This window comes from Panthera pardus, unplaced genomic scaffold (genome assembly GCF_024362965.1).
Source record: "Panthera pardus isolate Hobbes unplaced genomic scaffold, ASM2436296v1 HiC_scaffold_16, whole genome shotgun sequence".
In the NCBI taxonomy this organism is placed as follows: Eukaryota; Metazoa; Chordata; class Mammalia; order Carnivora; family Felidae; genus Panthera; species Panthera pardus.
The window spans coordinates 59657839-59685302 of record NW_026526721.1 but is presented as its reverse complement, the minus strand read 5'-3'; the positions used below and the strand labels follow the sequence as shown (position 1 = coordinate 59685302).

Sequence of the window (27464 nt, the reverse complement as noted above, 5' to 3'; positions counted from 1 at the left end):
GGGAAGACTTCTTGAAGGTCAGGTAGAATTAGCATCAACTAAGAAAAGAAGGACAGTAAAGGCATTCCAGGTGGAGAAATAACAAGAACAAAAGAATGGAAATAAAAATTTCAGGAACAGTTAATAGACAGTATGAATGGAATAAAAGGTTTATATTAAGGCAACAGTGAAAAGTAAGGATGTAATGGTAGAGAGACTAATGTGTGGGTCTTGAAATGAATGCCAAGTGGACTTTAGCCTATAAACAATAGGAAAATAACCAAGGGAGAGCTGTTATGAGAAGAATGATGTTTAATTCATCTAACAGATTAAAGTAGAGGAGGGGATGGAGGCAAGATAAGAAGCTGGAAAGCTCTGGAAATGGTTATGGGTTGAATGTCAATGGAATTCAATTTATTAAATGTTTATTGAGCTCCTACCAAGGAAAAGGCCCTGTCTTGAACTTAGGGAATAGGATTGTGAATAAAAGGGGCTTTCACTGGCTTTAAACAAAGGACTATAAAGCAAAATGACTTTAGTATTCAAGATGACAACACCCTGGGAGCAGAGGAGAAACTAATTCAGATGTGGGAGAAGTGCAAACCAATGTAGATGAGGTAGGGGGAACAGGTAGCTGGAAAGAATACAGAAAGACAAAGGAAAAACAAACCTTGAGCTCTGGGAATTAATTCAAGCACAGCTGAGTTGTGTTTTTGTCTTTTGGAGCCATGAAGGATCACTACAGAACCATATACTCCATGGGACACAATTTGTAATCCATTAACCAAGATACCAAAGAATTGGGGAGGAGAGTATAACAATGAAGTCCTTAACAGTGAGTGGAGTTCTGTTGGATACACTTTGTGGCTTCAGAAGGGTAACAGTGGATACGGCTAACAAGGAAGAACCCAGTGATTAAAGAAACAAATATGAGTGAAAATAACGATGAAAACCACACGGAGATATGGGAGACCTTACAAGTGAGAGGAATACGATCAAAGGGGCAAGAAAGGTACCAAAAACTTGAAGATGGCATCAGTGATAAGGTAGAGACTATCATCAGGCTGGTGATTTATGGTTAAAGGTAGGTTATACTTCCACTCATTGGAAACAATGTAAGTGAATTAGAAAAAAATAAACCAGATACCACAGTCACAAATGTCACAATAAAAGAGCAAAGATTTTTGTGTTCTCAATAGGAAAATTAAATTAGAGGAAGGGCAGTTGAGGGAGGAAGTAATGAAAAGGGGAAACTGGCTCACTAGGATTTTCCAGCTTCCTAAAGATGCAGTAGAAGGGGCTGTTAAGTAATCAGGTATGAAACTGCAAAAGACTGGAATACAAAAAAGAGAAGAACAAGCTTTTCTAGAAACTACTTAGACAATAAGGGAAAAAACAAAGTTTAAAGACAAACATTTATTTGGGAAATGGGTTGGGCAAAGTCTTCAAAGAAGTAGTGAACAAACAAATGAGGTCAAATTTTCATCTTCAGAAAATAAGAAAATTTCAAAGTCAGAAAATAACTTGATAATCAGTCTTATTTCTTCCCCAAATATGAGTATTTCTTATATAGCTTGCATGATACATGGTCACTTGCCTATTAAAGTGGAAATAGCATGAAATCTTGAGTCAGCAGACTTCGGACACTTTTTGGATCTACCAGGGACATGCTGCAGGAGGATCTGAACAAATCAAAATCTCTTCATATCGTCATTTGAAAAGCAGGAAAAATTCTACTACCTACCCCAGAGATGTGGCTGAATTACAAATTTGTTGAATGTTCCTCGTGAAATATAAAATGCTTACAAGAATTTCATGAGTAATACCACTATTCAAACAGGGCTTGAATTTTGAAAAAGCCATTCTATTTTTAAAAATCTCTCCTTAGAAAATATCATATTCCACATAAATCTAGCTCCCCACTGCTTCTACCCTCTTGGCCGTTTCTTCCAACAGCTGTAGCCACAGACTAGAGACCTCTCCAAGGAAATTCTCTTTAGTGCCTTAACTCTCCAACAGTTTTTTTCAGATCTCTCTCTCTCCAGAGGCTACTCTTTTCTTTTCAAGTAGAGCAAACAAAATAAAAAAATTGCATTCTGAACATTTTATGAGTAAGTACTGAAGAATACTTTTTCACCCATCCTGGCTGCTTCTTTTTATCGAGAGAGACCAAGGCTTTGAGTCAGACAGATTGAGTATGAATTTTTAAGTTGCATCCTTGGGCAAATCACATTCTCTCAACTTTTTGAGTCTCATTTTCATCTATAAAATCTAATGGGGTTGTTGCAAGTCACCTAATGGTAACCCTAACAGAAAAATAATAGTGATGGGGCGCCTAGGTGGCTCAGTTGTTTAAGTGTCTGACTCTTGGTTTCAGCTCAGGTCATGGTCTCGTGGTTTCGTGAGCTCGAACCCTGTGTCAGGCTCTGTGCTATTAGCACAGAGCCTGCTTGGGATTCTCTCTCCCTCTCTCTGCCCCTCCCCACCCACACTGTCTTGGGTCTCTCTCGAACAAATAAAATGAAACTAAAACAAAAAATAGTGATGACTATCAACTTTATTCTGTTAATGCAAGTTAATCTTGCCTAACTTCCTAAAAAGTACCTAGTGTAACAAATAAACAGCACTTAGTGTATTCTTACCCTCTTGTTACTTGAACCAAATCTAGTCACTTGGCTAGTTTTTTTCTTAGCTATTATGTACACTTTACTGTAACTTTATTTTTTAAAACAAAATGGATTTTAAGCATCAATGATGTGTTGTGTGTTACAGGTTGAAAACAGAATGGAGTGAGAAGACACAATCTCTCCCCCAAGGAGCTTCTGGCCTGGTGGGATGGATATAAAGACAAATAGGTAGTTACAATAAGTGATACATGTGTTGTCATAGGAGCTGTGCAGGCTGATCTGGGAGAGCATAAAGCAAAGGTACGGAACCTAGACCTGGGCAGGATGGGAATGACTTAGAAGAGGCTGGGCTGAGACCTGCAGGATGAACAAGGAGACACTAGAGTATACAGCGGAGCTTTTTCACAGGTGATTCAAACTTTCTGGGGTTAACAAACGTATTCTGGAGAGTTCATAAGACAATAAAGGTTATCTGTTCTGATTTTTTAAAATAAGCATTTATATACATTCCCTTTAAAACAACAGTGACAGCCTGTAAGTGTATGAGCAATGATTAGCGGAAATCAGAGGGTTTATTCATGATTCAGCTACCATGTGGGTTTATCACTCAGCTGAATAATCCTAGCCACCATGGAAACTAGTGTTTCTATAATCTTTAACTTTTTATTTTTAGGCATATATTAATTTATGCCAAAGACAGGAGACCTTAGAAACAGTAACATCCAATTAGAGAATTAAGAGCCTAAATAATAATTCTGTAAGTTTACTTAGAGATGTTTTCACTAGATCCACAAATCTGTATTCATCTGATTAATATTCTTATACAGCAAATCAAGAGGATTCTACTTTTTAAAAAGTCAGTGTTAAGAGGAGAAAAAAATGGTAACAATTATGAGTAACTTAGCCTTTTCTATTCCGCTGAGTTATATGCAGAGAAGTGGTTGCAAATATATCCCCAGCTCTTAACACATCTTTCAGGATAAAATGAGAAAATTATGAAAACATCAGTTTTTGAAGTATAAAAAGCAGGAATTCCCAGCACTTTTCTGTCCATTTCTGATGTTTTAACATAGTTAAATTTTAATCTTGGCTCCAGCAACTCAGACCTTTACGCCTGCTGTGCTGCTGCCCGGAATGTGTTTTCTCACTCCCATGAACAGTCTCCCTGTTCCCACTGTCAGCCTCAATGCTCTTACCCTGCTTTTCTTCACAGCACTTATAAACTGACTACCTGAAAGAATATAATTTTTCTTTTTATTTCATTCTTTTACCATCTGTATCACTCCCTAGAATGCAAGTTTCATGACGGCACAGAAAACAATCCCTGGACAAAGAAAAGAAGCTCTCAGTGAATAGTTACTTAATAACTTCCAATACCACCTCCATTTTACAAATGGGAAACCTAAGGAATGGAGATTTAAGTAAGTTTGCCCATGATCACAAAATTGGAGAGAAGTAAAGGTGGGATTTGAATCTCGGCAAACTGACTCCAATGCCTCTGGGCCTTACGGCCTGTACTACTCTGCCTCCTAAATTCACAAGGCTGGTTTCTATTGTCTGCATCTAAACAATCTTATATGGTATGAAGGACAACAGTCTCTGCCTCAAGGCAATAGTTTTATCAAATTAGACTCAGGGGGAGCCTGGGTGGCTCAGTCGGTTGAGCATCAGACTCTTAATTTCAGCTCGGGTGGTGATCTTGTGGTCATGGGATCCAGTCCCATGTCACCTGCTTGGGATTTTCTCTCTCCCTCTCTCTGCCCTTTCCCAACTTGTGCTCTTACTCAAAATAAATACATAAGCATTTATAAAAAAATTAGACTCAGAGATGCAGCATCCAGACCCTCCTTCAAGAAAGGACAGTGGAATGTCATCAGTGGACAGCCAACAGCCGCCAGTCAACCCTTCAGAGTCTGCCTCAGTCACAGAGCTGCCTTGCCCACGTTCACACCCTTCACAGGGGAACCTGTACCTGGTGACTGAGCAAAACGGAGGTATAAAGACCCAGCCATGTCAACCCAGATGTGGGATACTCTTATAAGTAACATTCACTCCAGATTTCCCTACAGAGTCGGCTAAGGCTTTTCTAGGCTTCAATTGCATTTCAACTTCTTCCCTTCCAACTTGGAGTCTGTCTCCTTCCCTTCACATATGTGGATCCCTAACAAAGATCTTATTTATACAATAGACTTTCTAGGCATCTGATTCCAGAGAACCCAAAATGCTCACGTATTGAATAAAGTAAATAATTACTCCCTGGATAACTGAAACTTAGACTCACACTTGAACCACAAAGATCTCTGGCCTGTTTTCTTAGTTATCTTGTAACTAGTTATTCTGTGAAAAGGGAAGAGAGATACAAAAGTGGCTTTAGAAAGCAGAGCACTTAGGGTAATGTTTGGGCTAAGTCAAGCTACTGACACAGAGGTCAGGTCCCCTTACAACCAAAGCCTTAGTTTCTACAAGGAACTTGCTTTTTGTCCTTCAACAGAAACTTAGATAGAACCCATCAATAGTAGTTAGAGGAAAAGAAGTCCCAATTAAGAGTTTATTTAACTTCTAAAGTACTATTTTCTGATAGAGTTGGAAAATATGTTCTCCATGTCCAGAAGTTTTTGGCTCTGACTTCTTAACATTTAAACACTTTGAGAAACTTCCAAGGACTGGTCCAAGGAAATGGGCTCTTCTGAAAATTGAATTTTCAATTCCCACAGCACTGAGATAAGGGTTCCCAATGTACTTCTAAAATTTTTTCACCAAAGCACCCCAAGAAGAGAAAAACAAGTAAAGAGTGAATAAATACCCACCAAGCTCTTTCCAGTCCTGACAGAGAACAGGATGTTATAGAAGTCTACTGTAAGCAGGGAAATTTCTTTGTATGCTCTTGTACATTCTCTTATTCCAAGCAAGTTTTGCACTCCATCGTATACAATATCTATTTTATAAGATAAATAGGAAATTGCTTCCTTCCCACAAGTAAAATAAAAATTATTCATTAGATAGACATATTATATTCACTTGATCACTGAACAGGGCTGCTAATATAGCAGTTTGATAAGCATATTCATAACATACTACTTTGCACCCATTAATCACCCTTCATTGTTATCTATTAAAACAGTGAAAATAAAAATACCCCAGTATCCAATGGAAAAAAGACAGTCTCTTCAGCAAATGGTGTTGGGAAAACTAGACGGTGATATGCAGAAGGATGAAACTGGACCACTTTCTTACACCGTACACAAAAATAAACTCAAAATGGTTGAAAGACCTAATGTGAGACAGGAAACCATCAAAATCCTATAGGAGAAAACAGGCTGCAATCTCTCTGACCTTGGCCACAGCCAGCTTCTTATTAGACATGTCTCCAGAGGCAAGGGAAATAAAAGCAAAAATGAACTATTTGGACCTCATCAAGATAAAAAGTTCTGCACAGCAAAGGAAACTACCAATAAAACTAAAAGGCAACTGATGGAATGGGAAAAGATATTTGCAAATGATATATCAGATAAAGGGTTAGTATCCAAAATCTATAAAGAACTTAACCAAACTCAACACCCAAAAAACAAATAATCAGTGAATAAATGGGTAGAGGACATGAAAAGACACTTTTCCAAAGACATCCAGATAGCTAACAGACACATGAAAAGATGATCAACATCACTCATCATCAGGGAAATACAAATCAAAACCACAGTGAGATACCACCTCACCATTGTCAGAATGGCTAAAATCAGTAACTCAGGAAACAACAGATGTTGGTGAGGATATGGAGAAAGGGGAACTCTTTTGCACTGCTGGTGGGAATGCAAACTGGTGCAGCCTCTCTGGAAAAGAGTACAGAGATTCCTGAAAAAAATTAAAAACAGAACTATCCTACAACCCAGCAATTGCACTACTAGGTATTTATCCAAAGGATACAAAAATGCTGATTGAAAGCAGCACATTCATCCCAATGTTTATAGCAGCACTATCAACAATAGCCAAATTATGGAAAGAGCCCAAATGGCCATCGACTGATGAATGGATGAATAAGATGTGGTGTGTGTGTGTGTGTGTGTGTGTGTGTGTATGTGTGTGTGTGTATATATATATACATATATATGTGTGACATACACACATACACACACACATATATATATATACGTACACAATAGAATACTATGATCAAGAAGAATGAAATCTTGCCATTTTTAACAACGTGGATGGAACTAGAGTGTATTATGCTAAGCTAAATAAGACAGTCAGAGAAAAACAAATATCATACGATTTCATTCATATGTGGAATTTAAGAAACACAACAGATGAACATAGGGGAAGGGAAGGGAAAATAAAATAAAATCAGAGAGGAAGGCAAACCATAAAAGACTGTTAAATACGGAGAACAAAAGGTTGAGGACTGCTGGAGGAATGTTGGGTGAGGGGATGGGTTAAATGGGTGATGGACACTCAGGAGGGCACTTGTTGGAATGAGCACTAGGTGTTATACGCAACCGATGAATAACTGGGTTCTACTCCTGAAACCAATACTACACTGTATGAAAACTAACTTGAATTTAAGTAAATAAGTTAATTTTTTTAAGGTTATTATTATTATTTTTTTTTTTTTTGAGAGAGAGACAGAGTGCAAGTAGGGGAGGGGCAGAGAGAAAGGAAGACATAGAATCTGAAGAATTTAAGTAAATAAGTTAAAAAAAAAACCCACATTAAAATCTGTTTCATTATTTAATGCTTATGCCTCTACGTGAAAAAGCATAGGCTTTTAAAGATGTATAAGACAACATTTTAGGGGCATCTGGATGGCCCAGTTGGTTAAGCATCCGACTTTGGCTCAGGTCATGATCTCGTGGTTTGTGAGTTCAAGCCCCATGTCAGACTCTGTGCTGACAGCTCAGAGCCTGAAGTCTGTTTCAGATTCTGTGTCTTCCTCTCTCTCTGCCCCTTCCCCGCTTACACTCTTTCTCTCTCAAAAATAAACATTTTAAAAAGACAACATTTTAACTTGAAATAAGCAAATTACATCGCAAGTTACGTTACACTGAAAGTTAATCTTATCCCAAATCTCCATAATGTCCAAAATAACATGATATGATTTCATGCTACATTAAGTTTTATATGCTATTTAATAACTCCTTCCTATTACAAAATACAGCTATTCTTGCTGCTTTCCATCATTTAAAAAATAAAAGCATAGGGGCACCTGGGTGGCTCAGTCAGTTATGCGTCAGACTTCAACTCAGGTCATGATCTCACCATTTGTGAGTTCAGGCCCCCACATCAGGCTCTCTGCTGTCAGCACAGAGCCTGCTTCAGTTCTTCTGTCTCCCTCTCTCTGCCCCTTCCTTGCTGGTAGAAGCATGTCCTCTCTCTCTCCCCCGCAAAAATAAACATTAAAAAAAAAAAGCATGATATCTACCTTAAAAGCAACTGCTTTTATTAAAACAATGTGGTATACATGGTTGCACTCAGAGAAATCAACTCAACGATTACAAAAAAAACCTTGTCTTTACTTTCTCGATTCCTACTTTAAGGATAAAAAGTAAATGCAATTTACAACTAAGATTCCTATAGTCACAAATTGTAGGGTTTTCTACCCATATTTGTAAAAAATTAAAAACAAAACAAAACCCTGCTATAGAAGGGGAAAAAATCCAGTAAGTTAGCACAGGCAACCATCTGATCTAATGAGTCATCAGTCTCTCCTCCACACTGCAGAACAGTGCAGTAGCAAATCACAACACTAGAGGGTCACTTCTGTTTCTTCCATTTTATAAAGTTCTCTCTAAATTGCTACTGATTGAAGCACTATACCTGGTAATTTCATCATTCCAGAAATACTGGTGGCTAGTGGGGGCAAGTATGAAGTGTTATGTAAGGGCTAAATACCAAGGTTCCATGACAATGTTATTTACATATAAAATCCTGAGACACATACTACTTAATTTTGTACACAGTTTACCTTCTTAGAGAAAGGCAAAATAAATCAGGTTGATAGTCTTAATGCTTGGTCAAAAAGTTACAGAATAAGTCATAACAAAGTAACAGTAATAAGCTAATAACATTAACATAACAATAGCATAATAGTAATAAGCTAATAACATTATATTTCTAGAGTACAGTGTTAAATCATTTTGTGAAACACTTTCCTACTCATTCTACTTAATCAACCCACCTAGTATCTCCATTAGAAAGTCTTATGCACCAGATGACAATGCATAACTAGATTTCCATTTGTATCTTGCCAATAAAACCCTAAATTGGTTCAAATTTTGATAAGCCCATGAAAGTAATTCCAGTTCCTTTGCAAATGACTGGTGGGAAATGAGTGTGTAATGATGTTTTCTCTAATAAGAGGTAAGGCCAAGTCTGTTGAAAAGCTTGTGGAAATGATTTCTTTGCTCTTTAAAAGATACAGGTCATGAGAAACATTTTTTGCTTGGGATGTGCTCACCTGCACGGGACATGAGCAAACTTGGGACCTTGTAGGGAGCCAACCTAAGCAGACAGGCCACCTTGCATCTGGGTCTTTGTTGCTTTTACTGGTCTACTAAATTAATCAACATTAGAAGAAAGAGTTTTAAGAATAAATATTTTCATGTGTTACACATATTTCGTATTGCTATTTAAAAAAAGAACAATGAATAGACCAAGGGTTAAGAATAAAGGCAAACATAAGGTCATTACTCACATAGTTTACAAAAATTACTGAGGTGGACAATGAGGAAATGTGCAGACAAAAGTGGGAACCAAAGAGTAGAGAAGTACAAAACAATTACTGGTGGCAAACTGGACTAATGGAATCAGGTAAAATTTATTTCTATTGGAATGAAACTTTTGGAGGACATGCACACATGCCTCTCTCCATTTATCAAACTAAAGGCATTCCTGAAAAGGAATAGTAAAGATAAAAGCTAGGGTAGACACTTCAGTGGAAAACAGAATTCAAACTGTATCAGCTACGCTTTTGGTTTGTTGACAGGCCTGTCCATGAACAATTTTTATAGGATTTCTAGAAATAAACAATTAGATTCCTTTCACTTCAAATTTTTAATAAGTAAAACTGTACTATATTGAGTGTGATAGTCCAAAGTTTTAGCCAAAACAACCCCAAAATACTGGTGGTGCCTGAGTGGCTCATCAGTTAAGCACCAACTCTTGATTTCGGCTCAGGTCGTGATCTCACAAGTTTCTGAGATGGAGTCGCACATCGGGCTCTGTACTGACAGCATGAAACCTGCTTGGGATTCTCTTTCTCCCTCTCTCTCTGCACCCCCTCCCCCCACCCTAATTCATGCATGCATGTACACTCTCTCTCTCCCAAATAAACTTAAAAAATTTTTTTAAAAACACAAAATACTGTATTTACTGTATAAGTTGTATGGTATGAATTTATAGGCTAGAAGCCTATGATAAATGGTAAGCCATAACATGAACATATTTGAGTATTCCTGCCTTCAAGGAGCATATTTATCATTTTCTTACCCTTCCCTCCAAACATCAAAGTGCCTTGCACAGCAGTAACTTGATAAAATGTCTGAAATTAAAAACAGATAATATCAACTACTATTCATTAAGCACATATTACACTCCAGGCATTATGTTAAAAAATGGGCACATCTCATTTAACACTTAACAACAGTCCTATGATGATGGTATTGTTTGCTTAGGAAATAGGTTTTGAGACCCAAACAACCCACTGAAGACAACAGTGCTATAAACTGGTGAAGCACAGATTTAGTCCGATTTTAACAAGTAGGCATTTCATAACAAATAATTCAAAAGACCTTATATTACCAACAGTTTTAATCTTCATTACCTCTCTTTTTATTATTTTTTTAAATGTTTATTTATTTTTGAGAGAGAGAGCATGCAAGTAGGGGAGGGGCAGAGAGAGAGGGAGAGAGAATCCCAAGCAGCCTCCACACTGCTAGTGCAGAGCGCAATGTGGGGCTCGAACCCACAAACCATGAGATCATGACCTGAGCAGATATCAACAGCCAGATGCCCAACCGACTGAGCTGCCCAGGCACCCCTATTACCTCTCTTTTTAAAACCACGGGTGTCTATTTTCTATTAGTAACTGAGTCTATGTTAGAATTACGAAGGTTAATATTCTTGCAAAAGAAAAGAGATGAAAAAAAGATGACAGATCATTCAAAAGTTAAAGAGTAAGTAGTAGAACAACCAAGAATTGACTGCTCCTAAAATATCCATCTCCTAAAAAATTAATTTTTAAAGAACAATGCATAATGCCGTATTTTATTAACACTTAGCTTCATAACACAAACCTAACTGGTTATAACAGCAGGGAGAAAAAGTAAATATTAATGAACTGCAAAGTAAATGGGCATATCTCAGAGGAAAATAAGCATCTTTGAAGCAAGTAAGAATATTAACAAAAACAGACTCAATTTTGCTACTGTTAAAAGCAGGGAATAGTAGTGGAAACTTGCTGGTTAATAGACTCATAAATTTGGAACAATGAAGCTACCTAACTAGTACCTGAGTGAGAAATTCCATCTTATTTTTCTTATTTCTTAAACTGGAGGTACAAAGCTCTAGTGAGGCTAATATTAACATCCCATTTGACTTTTTGTGAATTTTTAGAACATTTTCTTAATTTTAGGTTCAGAAGAAATGAGTCCAAGAAGAAAGTCCCTTAATTTATATCCTAACTTACCTAAGATGTAAACAGCCAAGAAGAGAGCCAAATGATATAAACAGTAAAGAAAAAAAAGCCTTTAATACTTATACTTTTCTTTAAAATTTATTTTCAAAAGCAGTATGCTTGCAATTTTTAAAGTATCCAAGGGAAAGTCTCATCACTTAAATATTACTGACTTATCTCCTCATAAACAATTTTTGATAAAAATTGTAATCAATACTGTAATACATTTTCATATACTGTTATTCACAAGTATCATCTTAAACTGTGTAATATTTTATTAAATGGATACCATAGCTTACCTAATAATTCTCCTTATTGGGTACCTAGATGGCTTCCCATTTTTTGCTATTTTTATTTTTTACACTTTGCTAGTACACTTTTATTGATTTTAAGTTATTGATTAGAGGAAGCCAAGGTAAGGCAATCAACTAAAAGTCCATAAAGATACTCTTTATGGTGATGTCACCTAAGAGCAATTCTCACACACATACACTCCTACCTAGAAGTAATACCGTATTCCATCTAAGATACCATCAATTGTTACATACTCTTTTATTACACTGCAGAAACTGCAGGACAGGCATTAATTTCAGTTGCTAAAATGTGGGGGGGAGAAAGTATTTCCTAGAAACAATCATATATGGTATTAGAACTAAATACAGTGTAATAATATTTAGATAGGTCAGACTTGCCAACCCTCACTAGAACAAAGACTAAAAAACAGAAAAACAGATTTCTAAACCGATAAAATGATAGCCTTTGAGTTGCTACAGATTTCAAAAGACCTTCATACTGTCTTGTTGACTCAATTTATGCACAATTAAATTTTTTTAATCCTTTATTTATTTTGAGAGAGAGACAGAGTGTGAGCAGGGGAAGGGCAGAGAGAGAGGGAAACACAGAATCCGAAGCAGGCTCTAGGCTCTGAGCTGTCAACACAGAGCGTGACGCAGGGCAAGATCATGACCTGAGCCAATGTTGGACGCTTAACCGACTGAGCCACCCAGGTACCCCAATACATGCACAATTAAAAATTATTACTAATATTTTAGATCAGTGCAGATTTAAAGCAACAAAATATCAAATTATTACAGGGCTACACTCCAAGAATAAATAAAAAGTAGATAAAGAATGAGATGGTGAATTGATTAACGGTCATAAGGATGACCTATAACCAGGGTGCCTGGGCGGCTCAGTTGGTTGAACATTCATTCGACTCTTGATTTCGGCTCAGGTCATGATCCCAGGGTTGTGGGACTGAGCCCTGCCTCGGGCTCCATGCTGAGTGTGGAGCTTGCTTGGGATTCTTTCTCTCTCTCTCTGTCTCTGCCCCTTCCCCATGCACATGCTCCCTCTCTCTCTCTCTCAAATTAAAAAAGAAAAAAAAAGAATGACCTACAACCATCAAACAAAGGCCACTTTGGGTTCATTATTTTCTAAAAAATATGGGAAGCAATTTGGCAACTGCAACAAGGTCCTTAAAAATGTTCAAACTCTTTGATTATAAACTGAACTTCTGGGAATACATTTGACACATGGATAAGTATTTATTTCCATATGTATGTAATGCTGCGAAAGTGAAAAACTGGAACTATCTTTAAAATCTAACAACAAAAATGAAGCATTAGTTTATCTGAAATCCTACAGTCTTCCCCCAACCCCTAATGTATTTAATCATAATAATTAAATTTCTTGTGTTAAACAGTCTGCATGTCCAAGTTCACAGTATCAAGGACTGTCCTTAGCAAATTCTCTTCCAAGAGGATCCTTAACCTTCATGGTCTCTGAGCATTTTGGACAGGTTGTCTCACACAAACTGCAGATGAAGTGACTTTACCAATTAAAAAAAATGTCAGCAGTCATGCAAGAGAATTGTCCCCTTCAAAAGTAGTCAACCTAGGAAGTTCGCAACCACTTTAAAAAAAAACTACTGCTCAAAATACTTAGAAAATTCTCTTGACAACTGCCTACAATTACCATATCACTCTTCTAAATGTTAATTAATGAGACATTTTCTGGATTGCTTTGCCAAGAAAACATATCACCAACAGCCAAACTGGCCAACTAAAAACAATACATGTATTTAAGAACGATGTACATACAAGAGTCAGCACCAACAATGTTGCAGTGAAAATGCTATTACATTTGTGTCATAAAATGATGTTTATGTATTCAGATGGATCCATCTTGTCATTTATTTCATGGATTTGAATAGAAGGGATAGAAGGTTCACAAACTGTGCAAAGGCACATTAACCCAGTGTTTATAAAAAGCATCACCATAAACAGGTTCACCTTCAACTCAGGAATTCACAAAATCTCTATAATGAAAATATGACCCAGAGGATAAAGTGTGCACAGAAGGGAGAAGAATGCTGCCTAGTATAGGTGGAAAACATTTTCAACATGGATTTAAAGATATGACTTTAGTCAAAAGTTCACAGACATTTCCAATTCAGAGGGTAAGAAATCTGCATTTCTAGTGGCTTGCCTAGTATTCCATGATTAATAACAACCAGAGTTATTTAACTAAATTGTCTGTGGGAAGAGAAGGATTTAATTACAGATAGAGATTTTCAAAAGCACAGTTTGCTAAGGAATTAACTTCCTGGTATGTGCTCAACAGCCTTCAATATCGCTCCTTTGACATACTTGCTACCAGTATAATTAAAAATCTGTGAACAGAGCTGTTCAATATCTGTCTCCACTGCCAGTCTGTAAATAACAGGGAAACAGGGACCACACCTGCTTTGTTCGTTGAGTACCCCTAACTGCAAAGTAAAGCATCCTGACACATAGTAGGTAATTACTAAACATTGCTCAGTGACAATACTGGCAAAAGGTGTATGGGAAATAGGCAAGCTCATTCACTGAGTGAAAACTGATATAACTCCTTTGAAGTGCACTAAATACACATTCTGGCATAATGCCCAATGGCCAAGATCTAAAAAAAACAGTATTTAGCTGAGGCCAAAGCTGAAACAAGATATCATCATCAAAGAATGACCTTCTAATATAAAAACTTATGCTATAAGTTAAAAATGTTATACTGTTAGCAGTTATTTTACTTAATATTATGAATGCTAGAACACAAAATCATTCTACAAAGAACAGATAAAATCTCCACTGTTCTGTCTGGTATTATTAAAATTCTATAAACATTTATCAGCTCAAAAAGGCTATATAACACAGACGTAAATGGACAACTGACTTTTGACAAAAATACAAAGGCAAATCAGTGGAGAAAGTATAGTTTTTTAATAAGTGGTAGTAGATTAAGTCTCTATGCAAATGCAAAAAACAGGTACTTCAAGGGACACCTGGGTGGCCCAGTCAGTTAAGCGTCCGACTCGATTTCTGCTCGGGTCACGATCTCACTGTTCGTGGGTTCGAGCCCCACATCAGGCTCTTTGCTGACTGTGGGGTCTGCTTGGGATTCTCTGTCACCTTCTCTTTCTGCCCCTCCCCACTCACTATCTCAAAAATAAAATAAACATTAAAAAAATGTACTTCAAGCCATACCTTGTACCTTATTAAAAAAATAAGCTAAAAACGGATGGTAGACCTAAATGTAAAACCTTGCTTTGTGTTCTTGGACTAGGTAGATTCATTACACACAATACTGAAAACACAATCCATTAGAGAAAAAATTGATAAACTGTAATTCATGGACATTAAAAACTTTTTTGTTCTTCATAACATTGTTAGAACAAAAAGCCAAGTTCCATATTGCACGAAAATATTTGCAAAGCATAAATGTAATAAAGGACCTATCTAGAATATATCTTAAAACTCCCCAAAACTGGACTTAAAGAGCACAATTAAAAGATGGGCAAAGGGTTTGAACATATACTTCATCAAAAAAAATATATGGATGGTAAATAACTACATGAAAGATGCCTAACATCATTAGAAAGACAAATTAAAACAACAACAAAATGGCACTCTATACATAATAGAATGGCTGAAATTAAGAAGACTTACCATAGGAAATGTTGGTAAAGACACAGAACTAGAACTATCATATACTGCTGTAATGTAAAATGATACAACTACTTTGGGAAAAAATTTAGCAGTTTCTTAAAAAGTTAAACATACGCACACACGTGATCCAGTCATTCTACTTGGTATTTACCCATAAGAAATGAAAGCTTATGGGGGCAACTGCCTGGCTCAGTTGGTAGAACATGTGATTCTGATCTTGGGGTTGTTAAGTTTGAGCCCCATCTTGGGTGTAGAAATTACTTAAAAAAAAAACACAATCTTAAAAAAAAAAAATACTTAAAGGGGCACCTGGATGTCTCAGTTGGTTAAGTGTCCAACCCTCGATTTCGGCTCAGGTCATGATCTCACAGTTTGTGGGTTTGAGCTCTGTGTAGGGCTCTGCTGACAGTGTGGAGCCTGCTTGGGATTCTGTCTCTCCCTCTCTCTGCGCTTCCCCCACTCACTCGCACGTTCTCTCTCTCTCTTTCTCTCTCTCAAAATTTTAAGTGTCTTTGGATCACATTAAAGAATTTGGGTCAGTCAGCCTGCTTTTTGAATTAATAATAATTTTTTCCCTTTCTTGAAACAAATGAAATAGAGAACATTGAGCAGACGTATATTGTGTTTAAAACAATTCGTGGGGGTGCCTGGCTGGCTCAGTTGGTTAAGCATCCAACTTTGGCTCAGGTAGTGATCTCATCGTTCATGGGTTTGAGCCCCACACTGGGCTCTGTGCTGACAGCTCAGAGGCTGGAGCCTGCTTTGGATTCTCTCTCTGCCTTTCCCCCACTCATGCTCTGTCTCTCTTGCTCTAAAATAAATAAACATTAAAAAAATTTAAAAAAAATCTGCAGATGATGTAACTGCTCACTAAAGCCCCCCACTGCCTAATTCTGCAAAACCTAAGACTAGGACTTGCAGATTACTGAAAACCCATTTTTCACAAGAAAATATGTAATTATTTGTACATTTAACTATCACACTCTCAATGGTCTTAATAATTGGCAATCTGATTCCCTATTTAACTATTTGAAAGCACTTCCATAATTATTAACAATCATAGCATTTTACTTTTAATAATGTACATTGATGATTGCAGCATTTTGCTCTTTCAATGATATGCATTCAAACTACGATTTATAGCATTTCAATGTATAAATCACATAAACAGCATTTCAATTTATATCCAGAATACTTACCATTATTTGGAAGTAACAGGAAGTCCAAAGGTCATACCTTGTTCCCATACTGACATTGTTACATTGATTACACATGATAGGTTACCTATGCTATCACAAGATGGTAGATCACTCATAATTCAGGGATGCTAAATGTAAAGGCCTTTAGCTATTCAGCTTCCCAAAGACTCAAGCTAAATGATTTGGCAGGTTTTAGCACAATACCGAAGACAAATGTGAACTTCTGTGCATTGCTAAATTGGAGAGTAATTTGGCCATACACACCGAAACTTGAAATGTACATATCCTTTGACCCAGCTCTTCCATTTCTAGAAATTATGTGTACAAAGTATTCTATTAACAAAATATTTATTATAGCACTGTTTCTTACAACAAAAGATTGGAAATGTCCACTAAAATAGAGACTACATAACTTGTGGTAGGATAAGAGGCTATAATAATCAGTAGCATTAAGATAGAATCTCTGGAAAGAGACTCCCTGGGTTAAAATCCTGAGTCCTATTACTTACGAGCTGTGTGACACTGTTGGGCATTTAACTACCCCATCCCTAATTTGCTTCATTTGTTAAATGGGGGAAATGTAACAACCATCGCATAAGGTTGTTGTGAGGTTTCTATGAATTAATGTAACTCAAATGTTAAGTGCCTGGATCAGTAATAAGCTCTCAATAAATGTTACAGATGATAATGACGACACATTAGTACAATTTAAAAGAATGATGCAGGTTTACCTGAACGAATGTGGAAAGATCTCCAAGATACCCCTGTTAAGTAAAAAACGTAAGGTCCAGAATAATATGTATTCGTGAACAAATACATGTAAGAAAAGAATAAGGTCTAGGAGAAAAGGAGAAAACACACATATATATAAATACATAATTTTTACTCATTTGTACGTGTACTATCCATTCAACTTGATTAAAAATATTGTTGGATGATTCAGTGAGTGCCAAAACAATTAAGCCAAGTAATAAAACTACACTGTATATACTTAACTGAGCAAAGAGTACAGTAACTAATAATGACAAACATTTATATAAATCTTACTATGTGCCAATAGGCCTAATCACTTTTCTTATATTACTTTGATCCTCACAACACTTAATGAAGTAAATACTCTTATTATCTTTATTTTAAAGCTGAGAAAAATGCAGAAAGATAAAAGTAACTTCCCCAAAGTCACACTGTTTGGAAGCAGCAGAGCCAGGATGTGACCCAGTCTGTCTTCAGTACTTAGGTCCTTAACCTCCTTGCTGTATTGCCTCTCAATACTACTTGAAAATTACTTTTTATTTACATATAACCCAATTCTTTTCAAAAAGAATTTGTACAGTTTGCAATAAAGAACATATATACAATCAAGTTAATAATATTGGTAACAAAAAGAGGAAAACAAAGAGTATCAACCTAAGAAACAAATACAGATGCTTTATACATGCAAGGAATCCAACTCTAAAGCAGCTGCCATGTTCTATCACAGCCTGAATGATTTAAGTTCAGCCTCTTAAAAGAACTGAAATAAAGTATTAAATAATTGTAAATACTTTTAATTTTGCCTCTTTAAAGACATTCTTATTTGAGGGGCGCCTGGCTGGCTCAGTGGGTAGAGCATGTGACTCTTGATCTCAGGGTCATGAGTTCAAGCCCCACAATGGCAGTGAAGCTTACTTTAAAAAAAAAAAAGAAAAAGAAAAGAAAAAAGACATTCTTATTTGAAGCCTTCCTAAGGAGAATTACTCATGTACCTAGGGTTTTGTTTTGTTTTGTTTTTATTAACTAAAACAAAATGTTTATTTGCAACCCGATCTGTTAATGCCTATGATTTTCCTACACATTTTTAATGACAATTTCTTACTGGATACCCAATGGTTATCACATATACAAAATTAAGGAGAATTTATGGTGTTATCAGGATAAATAACACACTTTCATCTCAGACATCACACTAATTAAGGCAAAAAATATTTCAGACATTTGCCATTTCTGGTCAAGTGGTATTTCCCCCCTTATTGATTCCTTCTTTGACCTATCAGAACTTTTATTTTTTAAAATGTTAATAGTTTTGGGGCGCTTGGGCGGCTCAGGAGGTTAACTGTCCGACTTCAGCTCAGGTCGTGATCTCGTGGTTCACGAGTTTGAGCCCCACATTGGGCTCGGTGCTGACAGCTCAGAGCCTGAAGCCTGCTTCAGATTCTGTGTCTCCCTCTCTCTCTCTGCTCCTCCCCAGCTTTTGCTCTGTCTCTCTCTCTGTCTCAAAAATAAATAAAAACATTAAAAAAATAAAATGTTAATAGTTTTTTTTTCTAATAACAAACACTACATATTTGTTGTAAAAATAAAAACACATAATATAGGAAACTGTAAGGAAAAAAGTAAAAATCACCTGAAATGCCCATCCAACCACTCTGAGATGGCTGCTAAACATTCTGGTGACTATCCGTTCCTGTAATTCATCTTGTAGACACACAAACAGGTAGTTTTACATACATATGTTATTGTGGATACCCTTTTTTCTTTCCTTCTTTTTTCTTTTGCTTATTTCCTCCCTCCAATGTTAACAACTGTACAAGCATATACAAAACTCAAAGTGTTTTTCAACTGTTCTATAAAAATGGGATCTCATTATATACATTTCTCTAACTTTGCCTTTGTTACTTAAGATACATGATGGAGATCCTTTCAACTCATCAGTATAGATTTAACTCCCATTTTTTAATAACTGCAAAAATATTCCATGATATGCCTGTGCCATGATTTATACAACAATACCCTATTGACAGGCATTCCCTTTGTTCCCAGGCTTTTGCTACTACAAAACATTGCTGCAATCAACATTCACCTAAATGCATGCTTGGTTACTGGTATTTCTTTTTATTCTTTTTTTTATTTTTGAGAGAGGGAGGACCGAGGATTGGAAGTGGACTCTGCACTGACAGCAGTGGGCCTGATGAGGGGCTCCAATTCATAAACCATTAGATAATGACCTGAGCTGAAGTTGGATGTTCAACCAAGTGAGCCACCCAGGCACCCCTGGTGTTTTTCTTTTTTTTTTTTTTTTAGTTTTTTTTTAATGTTTATTTATTTTTGAGAGAGAGAGAGAGAGCGAGAGCGAGCACGAGCAGGGTGAGGGGCAGTGAGAGGGAGACACGGAATCTGAAGTAGGCTCCAGGCTCTGAGCTGTCAGCACAGAGCCCGACACGGGGGGCTCGAACCCACGAGCCATGAGATCATTACCTCAGCTGAAGTCGGATGCTCAACCAACTGAGCCACCCAGGCACACCTGGTGTTTTTATTTCTAAGGAAAAGATTCCATGGAGTGGGAATGTTGAATGGAAGAACATATATTTTCAATATTAACAGGTATTGCCCTAATTATTTACTAAAAAAAAACTTGTAACAATTCACATCTCCACTAGCATCTTATGAGAAAATCCTTTACCTAAGCAGAACCCTACGAGCAGTAGGTTTACCACATAATTTTTGCTAGTCATAAAATAATATTTCATTGTTAGCATATCAATTACTAGTGAAGTTATACATTTTCTTTTAAGTATGCTGAATGTTTGGATTTCTCTTCTATGAAGTTCTGGTCATATGCTTACCCATGTTTCTATTGTGTGGACTTTTACTTAACATGCAATAGGTCTTATAAGTGTTAACTCTTTATCTGTTACACTCTGTATTTGTTATTTCAAACATTTTTTTTTCAATTCGCCTTTTGTCCTTTATCTTTGCCACTTAAAACTACCACATCTAGACTATATGTATAAAGAAAATTCAATAGATTAATATTTTAAATATGTTATTGTTTACATTTAAGCTTTTAATCCCTCCAAAATTGTTTTGTGTGGGTATGCTGCAAAGCAGCAGCTCAATTTTATTTTCTTCTAGACAGACAAGTTATATCAGTTATATTTATTATATACGCACCATTTTCTCCCAGTGGGTTGAAATATCACTTTGTCAGATATTAAATTGCTTTATATGCTAGGATTTACTTCTGCTTTTAAAATTTTGCTGTGCTTATATAAGCCTAAAAATATGTCTGGACCCATAAAATTAAATAACTTATTCAGTTATCTGGATAAGTTGAAACATTTTCATTTAAGATATTCAGAGAATTAAGAAGAAATCATTATTTAAATGTCTTAATTCTTTATATCAAATTAAAAAGAAAATGCTAGTGCCCAAAGCAATAACTATTCATTGTAGAAACTCAAGTATACAAAAGGTAAAGTAATAAATTCTAAGTCTTTCTTTAATCTCCTAATCCAGAGATAATCACTTATTTTGATGCATTTTCTTCCAACTTTTCCAATAAGTATATACAATTACTACTACATAGTTCTTTTTTTAATCATGCTGTTTCTTGAATTTTATGAATATTTTCCAATGTCTTCTCTATTTTACTTAAAAAAAAATTTTTTTTAACGTTTATTTATTTTTGAGACAGAGACAGAGCATGAACAGGGGAGGGGCAGAGAGAGAGGGAGACACAGAATCCGAAACAGGCTCCAGGCTCTGAGCTGTCAGCACAGAGCCCGACGCGGGGCTCGAACTCACGGACCGTGAGATCATGACCTGAGCCGAAGTCGGACGCTCAACCGACCAAGCCACCCAGGCGCCCCTCTATTTTACTTTAAAAAAACACTCCATTGGGGTGCCTGGGTGGCTTAGTCAGGTTGAGTGCCTGACTCTTGATTTTGGCTCAGGTCATGATCCCAGGGTTGTGGGTGCTCAAGCCCCACACAGGCTCTGTGCTGAGTGTGGAGACTGCTTGGGATTCTCTCTCTCTTTCTCTCTCTCACTCACTCCCCTTCCCCTGCTCTCGCTTTCAAATAAAAAAGATAAAATAAAAAAATAATAAAATAACACTCCTATTTAAAAAATTTAACTAAGAAATAACTAAAACAAAACATAAAGTCTGGTTGCTTTTCAGCATTCAGACATATCTGGAGCTCTTCTGCATCATACCATTTATTTTCAATAAAATATGCTTACTTAATTTTCAGAAAAGAAAGAAAACATGACATGTTGTAGGTATAATTTTTAAAAAGGTTTATCACCGGAACAATAGCTTTTTTAAGTTTATTTGTTTATTTATTTATTTTGAGAGAGACAGTGCAAGTGAAGGAGGGGCAGGGGGGGGGTGGGGGTGGGGGACAGAGAATCCCAAGCAGGTTCCGCACTGTCAGCATGGAGCCTGACATGGGGCTTGAACTCACAAACTGTGAGATCATGACCTGAGCCGAAACCAGGAGCCAAGATACTTAAGTGAGCCACCCAAATGCCCCAAAAGAACAATAGTTTTTATAGGTAACATTAAGATTCAAAACTGAAAATTTTACTGTTAGAAGCTAGTTATATTGATACCAATAAAAACCAACAACAAAAATCGCAGGTTAAATCTGAAAATACCTATGAATACCAATTTTTAAAAATAGTCTAATGACAGTTGTGAAACTTATTAACTACAGATAACTACAAATATAAAAAGGAGTTTCAAATAAATTAATCATTAATTTCACTCACAGTAGTTAATTTTAAAAATGGCTTTGTGAGTTTCAAGTAAAAAGAAGAATCTATACTGTGAAAATATACATTCATTCCAGCTACCTTTATAAATACAAACTCACAAAAAATATATATGTATTTATTTACACTATATATAATATGTATGCACTACATACATAAAAGAATACACTTATACAAACCAGAGCCAGTTCCATTTCACAAGAGGAAAAAACAGAACTGTAAAACTTTAAAAGGTTCTACAAAAAGAAATTAAATGGAAAACACTGACAATTTATTTCACCAAATACAGAAGTTGACATTAAAGAAAATTCAATAGTCTCTTAATAAAATCTTTCCTTAGAACAAATGAGTAATAATTTTTCAGGATTAAGGTGAAACATAAACTCATGATAACTATACTTCAATTATTATTTAATTTACTGATATTTTTTTCCAATACAAAGCCACTAATCTTTGTGAATCATCAATGTAGAAGGGAGAATATTTCACTTCAGTTCATGTCTCCATTATATTCTCTATATACCTGTCTACTTCATCTGAGGATAAAAATAAGATATAAAAACATGTAAAAGGCAAAATTTTTAAACATAAACATAATCTCAAAGTCCCTGCTCTATAGCTCTGTACAAAAAAAATTTTTTTTTTAATTTGAGAGAAAGAGAGAGAGAGCAAGAATGCAAGCTGGGGAGGGGGGCAGAGGAAGAGAAAGCGGGAATCTTAAGCAGGCTCCATGCTCAGCGCACAGCCCGATAAGGGGTTGGATCCCACAACTCCAGGATCATGACCTAAGCAGAAATCGAGTCGGACGCTCAACCGACCAAGCCATGCAGGCACCCCATTAGCTCCATACAATTTTAACATATTTCTATAACACACTGTAGGACTAAAAATTTAGAAACAGAAGAACTACTTCCTTAAATTGATTCCAATATTAATAAACATAAGCTTTGGAAAATCTCTAAAGTATTAAGTCACTGCAGTTGCCAAAATAATGGGACTTATGTTGATATTTCTCAGCTTCTATTGATAAATCTGTTTTAGAATCTTTGCTGTAAGTACATTTTTCTTGGTCCTCTATTTTTTGGTAATAGCATCATTTCAAATTCTACTTGTTTCTCCACCCCCAAACCTGTTCCTGAATTTATAGGATGTCTTAAGTCTCCTTTAAAAATTCAATACATAAAACCAAGCCAGACATGAGTAAAGTTAACAAAATTTACAAAGTATGTACTAGGCTTCCTGCATTCATGATCTAATTTAATGGCACTTATGAGATAAATATAAGAAAATTTAAATTTAAGGGTTCCTGGGTGGCTCAGTCGGTTAAGCGTCCGACTCTTGATTTCAGTTCAGATCATGATCTTACAGTTTGTGGGTTCGAGCTCCTCATCGGGCTCTGTGCTGGCAGTGTGGAGCTTGCTTGGGATTCTGTCTCCCTCTACCTCCCTCTCTCAGAGTAAATAAATAAACTTAAAAAGAATATACATCTATAGAACACTTTAGCTTAAATTAAGTAAATTGTCCAAGGTCACACAGCCTAAAGTAGTGGTAGGGCCAGAACATGCACCCAGGTCTATATGATTGGGAAACCTATTCTCATAAAGCCTACATTATATTGCTTTACATTTAAATACCACCTAGTTTTTAAAATACTTTCACATAGATTATCTAGGATTTATGTCACTTGAACTCACAATACCTGTGAGAGGAGAATTCCTAAGTATAAAATTCTAAGCCCCTACTCCCAACTTTATTTAAAAAAAACATGTAAATAAAGCGGTAGGGCTGAATGATGATCTTCTGATTTTAACTCTAGTGCTATAACACTTGTAGCCTAACAGAAAACCATATTTTTAAGTACAACTCACTGTTCTTCCCTTCCCTTTCATACTTGGATGATAACCATACTTATTAGTAACCATATGCTGTGAAAATAAGTTGGTCAGTGCATTAATAAAACCTATCTGGTTTATCTCCATTCCTCTGACCATGATTTAGATGGTTATTATTACCAATTTATATTTGAAAACTAATACCTAGTGCACAACCTTAGAAGGAGCTATGATTTGCAACAGGTTTAAAAATAGTTTAATCTTCCCGTTCAATTGTCACTCATTCAATAAACAATTTACTAAGGACCCATCGGGTACTTCAGCATCCTGGTTCTGAAGACACAACTGTAGAGACACTATCCTTGAACTCCTAGGAGCTTTATGGTTTACTAAAGGAAAGCCCAGACAACAGTAATTAAATACAATGTGCTAAAAGTGAAAACAGAATAGAAAATATTGTGTAATAGTCTATAGGACCAAATGTCTAGTTCTGCCAATAGGGGGAGAAAACACATTCTTGGTGGTGGTGATAATCTACAAAGGCAGTGAAATATAAGAAAGACTTCAGAGTAAGCACACAAGCAGTGTCAGGGACCTTAACACAGAAACTCTTGTGGGTCATTTACTGTTGGACTACAGCACAATTCCCTAATGAATGTTAAGGCTTCTCCATGTAATACTCATAAACTGATAAAGCTAGTTTCAGATATGTCTTCCCAGCTTCAAATCACTTGTTTGTTTCTGTGTGAATTATGCATAATGTTAAAGCTCTTTTTCACATTCAACTTGAGGAGCAATTTAGTCACCAATTCCTGCTTCCAATTTCATTAGTGGTCTAAGCTACTGCTTTCATAGTTCCCTAAAATTGGGGAAATTGTGCGGTAAAATTGCAGACTCATTCACAACCTCTTTCATATTGACATTTTCTCCTCTAGTACTCAATGCTCTTTAGCTGGTTTTCTCTTTCCTACTTTGGTCTCACCCAGACAGGACTGGTTTGGACTTCTGGGGCTCTTAAAAAATGTGTCCTATTTGGTGGAATGTCACCTGGCCAATGAAGCAACACTGCTTATGTTTTTCTCTCCTCTAGAGATCAGGGAACTTCACTCTGGAGCAAATTAATGGATGGAACTATATTTATATTCGTAGCAGGCATGGCTACATAAACACACCAATAGATTAGGAAAATAGCACCAAATGCTGAAACTGTAAATCAGAATAGTGGTCTTCTTTATTACTTAGGGAAAGCAAAAAACATTTTTAAAGTTAAGTTTTCTAGCAAGAAGCATCCATAGATCAGTTTTTCGATTTTGAAATTACTATAAAAATATTTTGATAAATTAATATTATGCTAGAATTTTTAACCTTTTGTTCACTTTAACAAAATCAGTTTATTGTAGAGAATTTGGATGATATAAAAAACCAAAACCATTCACATCCACTACTCAAAAACAGATTCCATCTTTCTCACTTTTCAGCTTTTTAATGGATTCTTCCATTACACTGACTAGAAAATTACAAGGTTTAATAGAGAATATGACTTTTCAGATTTTAAAAAAGTGTAACTTAAATTTTAAAAATCAAATCTGTCATTTTTTGTAAGGCCTTTCAATTTAAAAGAACTAGAAGATTTCCTGAGTTTGAGGTGTAAATAAAAGAGTTTAACCCCAAACTGAAAAACACTCTTCCCTAAATCACACTGTTTGGGGTCAAAACACTGGTTACTACATTACATATGAAATGGGATTACATTGGGTTGGGCAAAACCTAAGCAAAATAGTTTCTGCATTTTCACAAAACACTATTCATCAAAATCTGAAGAAGTCCCTTGGAGTTACACAATAGGGAAAGCTAAGAGGGAATACAAGTGCTACTTAATATAAATTTATTACTGGTCAAGGAATTGATTGGGAGTGGCGATTAAGTAGGATTTTAGGGAGAAATGGCAAAAAAAAGAATGTCAAAGGTTGAAAATATGAAGTAAACAATATCTCGACTTAACCTCCCTACCTTTAAGTTTCAGGTCAAATACATTTGGTTTAATTATATTTCCAACCCATCAGTTTCTCAAGAATTACTTCCCGTTCGGGGAAACCTAGTCACTTTCCCATAAGCTAGTCTGGGTCTCCTGTAGAGCAAGAAGCCGCAACACCATCATCTTTCAACAACTCGCCATTCAATTGAGACTGTCGCATTACCAACACCTCCTGTTTTGAAGATAGTATATCTTTATTGTTTCAACTATTTTCTCCCTTCCTGCACCATAACATCAGAGAAGAGAAAGGTAAAAGGCCCTTCCAGGCCCAACCAAAGTACGTGAACATCTACAAAACGCCTCTCGCAGGGATGTCAGATAAAAAACTCAGAATGACTGAGAAAGCACATTCGGAAGAAAGCTTTACAGTGACTCCGCAGTGAGGGCCACATCAGTGACATTCTCTCCCAAGCCTGTCTCATCGGATACGCCTCTGCCTCCAGGGTTTTTCCTACCTCCCCGGCTCCCCAGCCGGCGGCTGAAGATACAGAGTAGGGCCTCTGCCAAAGAATGGGCTTTCGGAAACAGGACCTGAAGACTACTGCAGACCCTGAGAAATGGCTGAACCAAAACCACTACAGTAAGCCCCTGACTCCAAGTAGGGAACCATAATGGCCGCACTCATCCCCAACCCCAGGAAAGGTGGACATCTCACTCCTAGGATGCGGGGGCGACCACAGTAGGGGAAGCGAGGGTCAGGAGAACTGGAGAAAAGAGCTCCCAGTCAGTGCAGGATGACAGCGGGGAAGAAGCCCTGGACAACTGAGGCCTCCGTTCACACTTTCCCTTCTCTTCCTCTTCCCACCCCTTGTCCTATCCCCACCAGTCACCGATTACCGGTCGCCGCTCACCTGCCCGGGCGCGAGGTGCAGAAGCAGTACCGATCACGGAGCAGAGGCTCTGTCACTGCGGGAGGGGAAATCTTCAGCTGCAGAGAGGGGCGGGCCTAGACAGTCACGTGACCTCGAGCTCCGCCCCGCCGTCCCAGGCGGGCGTGATGCATTTTGGGGGCTTATATTTTTGCGGATCGTTGGAACATTAATGTTCTTGCGATTAGAGAAAAAAACACACAAAAAATCACAAAGACTACGTCGTAAACTGTAATGTAGCAGGCGGCGTGAAACAGGTTAAAGTGCATTGCTAAGGAAGTGACGTTTATGCTACGATCTAGGGACCGGAAATAGCGATAGCGTTGTCCCACAGTGGCTGGCCGGTGAAATCCCAGGTTTAATCCCAGGCGATCACATGATCTCAAAATTTGGATCGTGCTGGACGGAGGCCAAATTATCTGGCCGATTGTTAATTACGCTAGTCTTAAAAACATCTCATTAGTTTGAGTCTACCCCAGATTTCTTTACATTTAGAAGAACAATCTTTATAAAATCTTATTAGGAGACAGTGTTTGAAGGTCATTCTAGAGACTACCCACTGGAAGAACGGGGTCGAGAAAGGTAGATCTGGCTAAAGTGAGAGAAGAGAGGGAGGGGTGGAAAAATCCGGATTTTACCGCCAGGGCCTACCGGGCAAGCCCCACAAGTAGTGTCGTAAGGGATGGGAGGAGAAAGATGACGCGAGAAGCCACAGCCCAGTAGGAAAATGGAGGTCG

General features: G+C 36.9%; 1 protein-coding gene across 5 annotated transcripts in view; it reads right to left on the bottom strand.

Moving 5' to 3' along the window:
* Positions 1 to 27393, bottom strand: part of ATP6V1A (ATPase H+ transporting V1 subunit A) — a 61734-nt gene extending 34341 nt beyond the window's left edge. The window contains exons 1-3 of one of the 5 annotated variants that reach the window (XM_019448409.2): positions 26710 to 27265; positions 10089 to 10140; positions 9058 to 9153 (exon numbers count right to left, since the gene is read on the bottom strand). The gene's annotated coding sequence lies outside the window, so the exon portion shown is untranslated. Of the gene's footprint in view, positions 1 to 1576; positions 1598 to 9057; positions 9154 to 10088; positions 10141 to 26709; positions 27266 to 27378 lie in introns of those variants that run through there. The other 4 variants (XM_053903352.1, XM_019448408.2, XM_019448407.2 and 1 more) reach the window with 4 other exon arrangements.
* Positions 27394 to 27464: the final 71 nt, after the last annotated feature.